The following is a 7857-nucleotide window of genomic DNA, read 5'->3' as shown; positions in this document are numbered from 1 at the left end:
CTCTGTAGACCAGGCTGGCCTCGAACTCAGAAATCCGCCTGCCTCTGCCTCCCAAGTGCTGGGATTAAAGGCGTGCGCCACCATGCCCGGCTGCAGCAACCTTTTTGTTACTCTTTATTTATTTGTGTGAATCTGTGCATACTATCGAAAGCCTGTAGGAACTGTTTCTATCTTTCTATCTTATGGGTCCTGAGGATTGTACTCAGGTCGACAGGCTTGGCAGAAAATGCCTATACTCCCTCAACCATCTTGCCTGGCCTCCAGCTGTTATCTTGAAATAACAATGTATTTTCTCCTTCAGTAAGTAAAGGTCAGGAATCCAAAAGTGGGATCCAAAAGATCTCAGTAGATCTTGCTCAGGTTACAATTAAACTGATGGCTGTGGCACTCCTGTCAACATGCTGCTAAGGCTGGGTGATGCAATCAGTGCCCCCCCCCCCCAGGTTACTGGGTCTTAGTTCCTTTGTATTGCCAGCAATACAGATCTAAAAGAATAGCTGACACTAAATATTGTGTAAATATAAGATGCTATCATTTTTCTTACAAACTGAGGTATCATTAAAATGTGTGTGTGTGTGTGTGTGTGTGTGTGTGTGTGTGTGTGTGTGTTCTTAGGGATTGAGTCCAAAGGGTTGTATATGCTAGGCAACTTTTGCACTACTGAACTACATATCAGCCTCATTGTTTAAATAGTATAACCAATGGAGTGAGCTCTATTTTTTTTCAGAGAGGGGGAAGCCAGGAGTTGAGTCAGAGTCTCATGAGACTGGTATCAAATTTGCTGTGTGTAGCCAAGGGTGGCCTTGAATCCCTAATCTTTCTGCCTCTGCCTCCCGAGTGCTGGAATTGCATCTGCCACTATGCCCAGCTTCAACTGATTATTTTTGCCTTTTCTGAAAATTCTGGCTTTAGTGTAAAAAAAATGGACGGGAGACAGAAAAACAGGAAGAAAGGTGACCCTTTGAAAAGCTGGGACAAGAGTCAGACATAATATCACTTATCTCTCTCTATTCCAGCACTTAAGAGGCCAAGGCTGGAAAATTTTGAGTTCAAGGTCAGCTGTGAGTATACAATGAGCACATGTGCGTGCGTGCACGCGCGCACGCGTGCGCGAATACACACACACACACACACACACACACACACACACACACACACGCTTTTGCGAGTGAAAGTGAGAGATGACTGTGGTCTAGACTGGGGTGATGATGGTGGCCACAGCTTATATTCGAGAAGTCGAACTAGCTTCATGCTGTTGCCTAGGAAGTGAAGTGGAAGAGGCAGATAATGAACACATGAAAACGAGTAAGGGCCTTTGTTTGTGCAGGCTGAGTAGGGAGGGTACTTTAAATTGGAACAAGGAAGAGTGTGAGAAGCTTATAAAAACATCTATGTGGAAATGTCTGGTTGCTATCCAGTTCTCTGGGCATTGCAGTTCAGAAGATAGATCTGGGATAGAGATTTTACGGTCTTTGGCATATGGTTCGATGAGACAGGGTGTGAAAAAGATTGTCCAGGTGAGAGCGTGTTGTACAAAAATGAAAGCCGTCCTAGGGAAAAAATAAATCCAAGGATCAGCTGCACGTAACAGAGAGATGGAGGAATAAGTACCACCATGAAGTGGCCATAGGGAAGAGGAAACCTATCAAAGGTGTAAGGGAATGTGTCTTGAAGGAGAGAAAAGAAGGCTCAATAATACCAATGATAACGGATAAGAATGTCACAGAGCATGGGAACTGAAAGAAGCCTTTGAATTTACCAACAAGGAGCTCCCTGGTAATCTTACTGAATGTAAACTGACAGGAAGCTAAGGGGGCATTCGTGGCTCAGCATCCTTCTCTAGATTAGGGTAACTTCATGAGATTTACAGGCCTCCACATGGACTGCCGCCTCAGCTAAAAGCTCAGCCTCTTGAGCAGCTCTCCTTGGCCAAGAGACAATCCTAAGTTACGGCTGCCTACATGGAGTGACTACTCTTTTGGTTTGAAGGTGATTTGTCCCCTCCCAAAGTCAAACTGAGATTTGGCCACCAGTATAACAGGGTGAAAGGTTGTGGGGCCAGGAAGAGATGTGTGGGTCATAGGTGCCCCTCACCCTCCTGAGGCATTAATGTTTTCCTGAACTGGGTACTAACTCATGGAAGTGAAGTCTTAATCCCATGGGACTGGATCGGCTTTCATGAAATCAGCTAGCTGTAAAGCAACACCTACCCTCCCAAGTTCTCGCCACAGGATGAAGCAGGCCCAGGCTTGCACTGAGGCAGTCTTAGATCTGCAGCCTCCAGCACTAGGAGCTCTAAACTTCTTCCCTTTATACAGCATGCCATTTCCCACCCATTCTGCTGTGACAGCATTCTGCTAAGACTAAAAGCTGTCACTTTCTGGTGTGGGGGGGAATGGTGGTGGAGAGATGGTGCCACACTTAAGAAAGGGCATTGCTCTTGTGGAAGAGCCTCAGTTGGGTTCCAGAAACCTATCTCTGGTGGTGGCTCTGGGATTACAATGCCTCTGGCTTCACTGGCTCCTAGATTCCTGAGTACATGCTCACACACAGATAGAGACACAGATGCATACACACCATTAAAAATAATAACGGCAAGCTTTTAAAACAGAAAAGACTTGTGCATTTTACTTTACATAATGCCAAGTGATCTGTTATTCTTATAGACAACTAACCTAATGACCTCCATTACAGGAAGAACTAACAGCCAACAGTCACTGAGAAACTTCAGCATGGTTTTAGACAAAGCCTTTCTCTTTGATGAAAGAGGTGATTGGGGCAGGACAGTCAGCACCAGGGGCTTTCGCTAATGTTTTAAAATATCCTGCAGGAAGCTGGGCGTGGTGGCGCACACCTTTAATCCCAGCACTCGGGAGGCAGAGGCAGGCGGATTTCTGAGTTCAAGGCCAGCCTGGTCTACAGAGTGAGTTCCAGGACAGCCAGGGCTACACAGAGAAACCCTGTCTTGAAAAACCAAAAAAAAACCCCAAAAATATCCTGCAGGATATTGTGACTCTGTGCTCCACTGGGCCATGCACATGAAGATGCTCATTAAGCACTGGAAGACACCTGATATAGCCTTATGTTTTTCTCTTTGTGTATAGCGGAAGATCTCAGTACCCCAGGAAAGTAACTTTGAGAAGCTCTAAACATCCTGGCTTAGGAATCAGTTGGACCAACTTGCCACTTTAGATGGGAGAGCAGTAACATGGCTTGCATTACCCTAGCTTTACTATGAAGAGCTCCACGCCATATGTGAGGTAGAGAGCACATGCATTTAGAGTTCCTGCTGTCTTCAATGTCCCTCCTCTAGCACACAGACTTACTTCATCTAAAGATATATGTGGGGTGGTGGACATAACAAAAGTTATAGGGACCCAGGACTGTCCACTCGAAGGATGTCAAACCAGGATTGAGATCCCTCTACACCCAGATTCCATCTCCATTATCCCCAGTCTTTTTCTCTGTTTTCCTTACAGCAACACAGGTGAAAGTCTTCAGGAGGTCTCCACATATGGAGGTTGCAGATATTGGAGCTGCAGAATGGAATCTACCAATCGTAGCCGCACTATGTTCACCAACCTTAACATTCATTTTCAGCTCTCCATTGACAATCCATGGGTAAACTTGACTCCAATGGTTATGCCAAATACCCAAATACCCAGTAGCTGACCTGTACATCTCCTGTGAGCTTGTTCCTGCCCCCAAATCAGCCTTTACCCATGCTAACATTATCCAACAGGAAAATCAGTCTCAGAAGGAGCTACGACCTACTCTCTCCTGGCTACAATACATCCAATACACAGCTGACCTCCTTCCCTTAGCAACCCACCCCAACTCCTTCTAATGCTTTTTCTGTGCTTCTCTCTCCCAACCATTATTAGCAGCTGTTCCCATTAACATTTCCCTTCGTGACCTCCATGGAACCCTACCCACGAGGAAAGCACAGGACATCCCTCGATTTGACCTACCCCTCCCCTTTGCCTTGTAGAGCCCTCCTCAAAACCCCATCTTATATGTGCCCGTGATATCACCATCACCAAATCAGTATGGGTTAACCCTCCTGCCCTTCTCTGGTGCAAAGGCACTACAGGTGCCTGTATTAACCCCCCTTTTAAGGCTCCTGCACCCCCATAATAATTGTCCCCCAGGTTTATCTCTACAAAACTAAAGAACTTGCCTTGCAGATAGGAGAAAGCCGAAAGGAGAGAGAGAGATCTTCATCCCTCTGCTCATTGGACTAGACCTTGCTGTCTCACTGGGTGCGACAGGAACTGCTGGAGCAGCCCTTGTCCAAACACAGCATCTGGTGACCGAGGTGGGGGTCAAACAGACACTACTGCGCCAAACAGATACTGTGGGGAAGGTGAGTGCCCCCATACCTCTGGAAACAATTAATCTGTCTTTTCCTACAGACAAACTAAAGGGGCAACTGAAGCCTCCTGGCCAGAGCTACTCTCTGGTGTTGGCTGAAGGTCCCTCTGGCCTCTGTCTAAATCCCGACTACCTGAAACAGGCATTGGCAAAGACTCTCTATCTAACTTCTCCTTAAAACAAAAAGAAAACCTGATAACGCAGCGCAGCAGCCACTTAAGAGCCACAGGGCGGCTGCCAGTTCTTAAATCTGCGGGAAGGCTTAGCATTTTTTGGACCTCTGTGGAATCTCCCCAAAGCCAAATAGGCTAAAGGAACCTTTCCATTGGACAAACGCTTCTCCTCTTTTCTATCATGGGCAACTCACCATCACATAAAACATCACCTCAGGCCAGGGAAATGCGTGCCCTACTGAAACACGGAGGAATAAAGATAGCCAAAACGAAAGCCTCTTTGTTTTGGGAGGAAGTTCTCCAGATAACGCCATGCAGGGCCAATGATAATATTTATAGCCCAGACTCATGGATCCAAGTAGCATCTCTCATCAAAAACAGATACCCGAGAAAGAAAAATACCCTCCTGTGATTTCTTGCCGATCTTAGCCACAATTCAGCAATGCATAGAGCCATCTAAAATAGGACAGACTGATAGCAACACAGTTCCTGAGCCCCTTCAGTCAGATGAACCCAAAAATCAAGGTCCAAAAAACCCACTCTATTTCAGATCTCATAGCCCTTACTCAACTAATAAGGGGGAAAAAAATCCATCTACCCACCCCTGCCTCCTTATGCCTTGGAGGAAACACTAAATAAACCATCTGCTCCTCCTACTCTTCCCTCTCCCAATCAAGGGCAAGACTCCATTAAAAACAAAAACAAAAACAAAGGAGCTTCCACCTGCCTCTCCCCTTACTTTACCTCCCTGCATTCAACCAGAGAGAGCTATCTCTCCTTTCCCTTCTCCAAGCGGTAAAAGCAAAGTACCTTCAAAACTCATAGATGAAGCCCCGCCTAACTCCAGAGTCCCTTACCCCCAACCATCTACCATCCAACAATTCTGTAATATTCGAGACTCTCTTGCAAAAACTACCCCCCCCCCATGCTACTCAGGAGTCCGATACAAAACTAAAAACCCAAACTGCTCAGGCAGGCATACCCAGTTAATATTAACTCCAGTCGAAACAGACCTCTTAGCTGGTACCCACTCCAAAGCCTCAGACTTAAAAGAACTTAAGCAGGCAGTGAAGGAAGATGGCATCCACGCACCCTGGACAAAATCTCTCCCACAGAGCCATATTGCCAACCTAAATACTCCCCAAGATTGGAGATATATTTGTCGTTCTGCCCTTCCCCGACCAATGTTTTCGGAATGGGAAGCCTTATTTCGAGATGAATGCCCGTCAGCAAGTCAGGCAAAACCAGGGCAGAGGCGACAACCCCATGGGGCTTTGATGAACTCTTTGTCCAGGATTCTCTACTGGAGCAGAACAGGTAACTCAGACAGCAGGGTACTATGAGCAGGTCCGCCTCTGTGCAACCCAAGCTTGGGATAGGCTCACTCCACCCTCAGGGTCACAAGACCCCGCCTCCTCCCTGCTCTCTTTATCAAAAGCCCTGAGAAGCCCTATCTGACTTTATTCTCAGAACCAAAATGAGCTTAGAAAGAAAAATTCCCAACCCAGAGACCTCCTTCTTAAACCATTGTATGGGGAGGCATGACTTCTGAAGCCAGACTTGCTTGCCAGGCTCTCCGGGAGGAACACCATGATAGGTGGATTGTGGCAACCCGAGATATCGTAACCATGTCACACCAGATTACGTCCATGTCTCAGGCATTTGTAGCAGCAGTAAAAACAGAAGGAATTTGCTTCAAATGTGGGGAGGCAGGACATTGGAGGAATGAATGCCCACAAACCCCTCTCCCCCTAAGAGATTCTAAGACAACCTGCCCCTGCTGCAGAAAAGGTTTCCACTGGAAGAGATACTGTACCGCTGTATACGATAAGGATGGTAAGCTACTGGAGCCTTTAAACTCCAGATGAGGCAGCCCTCAGCCCTGACAGTAAGAAGGACCACTGTTCCCATAGAAGCCTTATGGGTGTCTAGCATCTCAGAAGGCTCCCATCCAAAATTAACCATTAAAATAGATAATAAAGCATTCAACTGCCTTATTGATACTGGAGCAGACAGAACAAATCTAGGACAGCAAGAGATCCCATGTGACTGGCAACTGATCCCTGGGCCCCAGCTCCTAGGCATAGCGGGTACCTCTCAAGCATTCATTACCAAAAGAGCCTACAGGTGGGAAGACGCGGATGGAGCTACAGGCCACATACGGCGCCTGGTGGCTCGAGTAGCCACCAATCTTCTAGGGAGAGATATCTTACAAGCCTTAGATGTGGTCCTTACGTCCTAATCAGAAATAGACCACATTACAATAGAGGACATTACCTATAAAGATAATACCCAAGCAGACCCTAAAAATCCTCCTCCAAATCACCCCCAAGTCTAGGGGCCACTGTAAGATTTAGTACTCCCTGCCTTGATTGGCTTTCCAATGAAGCCATCTGGGTCCCACAGAGACCTCTATCAAGGAAGAAGCTCAGTGTCCTCACACAGCTGGTAGAAGAACAGCTGTTGCTACAACATCTCTGCCCATTCCACAGTCCATGGGATACCCCTGTGTTTGCTATAAAAAAGGAGCTCAGGGGGTGGAGATTATTACATGATATGAGAGCAATTAACAAAACATTGGGAGTCTGGGGTTCCCCACAAGGAGGGCTACCCCATATCTCAGCCATCCATGCCAATGTTCCCCTAATAGCAATAGACATAAAAGATTGTTTTTCCCCCATCCCTTTCCATCCCTGAGACTGTGAACCCTTTGCATTCTCAGTACCCCCACCCCATTAACAACTCTAGCCCAGCCTCACAGTATGAATGGACTGTTCTCCCACAGGGAATGGCTAACAGTCCAAACATTTGTCAGGAGACTGTAGCCACTGCATTGAAACCCTATTTAGACAAAGGACGGAAGAAGAAGAGGTAGAGGAAACACCACATCCAGGACAACAAGATCTCCCAGGCCATGCGTCCTCCACAAGCCCCCTCTCCTCCATTCTCTTGGCTGTTTTTGTCATTGTTCATGCTAGCTCTGTTACTGCCAGACTCTCCTTAGCCTTCCCAACACCTCCTTCTGGGGATTCTATGCTAGGGAAATCTTATTTGTATGTGGGAGGGCTTGGAGTAGCTACTATGTGATTGATGCCACATACCTCTCTTCAGGGGGGCTGTGGAAGGCTGTAGCTAAGTGACAGGAGCCAGGTGCCCAGGAGGCATTGCCGAACTCCTGCCATCCAATCTCCAGGGTTCCAGACCTTTGCTCGACCGGGCACCAGGCTCTCTGTGCACAGCCCACCACCCCACAGCTATCAACTGGTCTCTTCAATCACACTAAGGGTCTCTCTCTCTCCCTCTCCTCCCT

This window comes from Mus pahari, chromosome X (assembly GCF_900095145.1).
Source record: "Mus pahari chromosome X, PAHARI_EIJ_v1.1, whole genome shotgun sequence".
Classification (NCBI taxonomy): Eukaryota; Metazoa; Chordata; class Mammalia; order Rodentia; family Muridae; genus Mus; species Mus pahari.
This window is presented reverse-complemented; position numbering follows the sequence as displayed.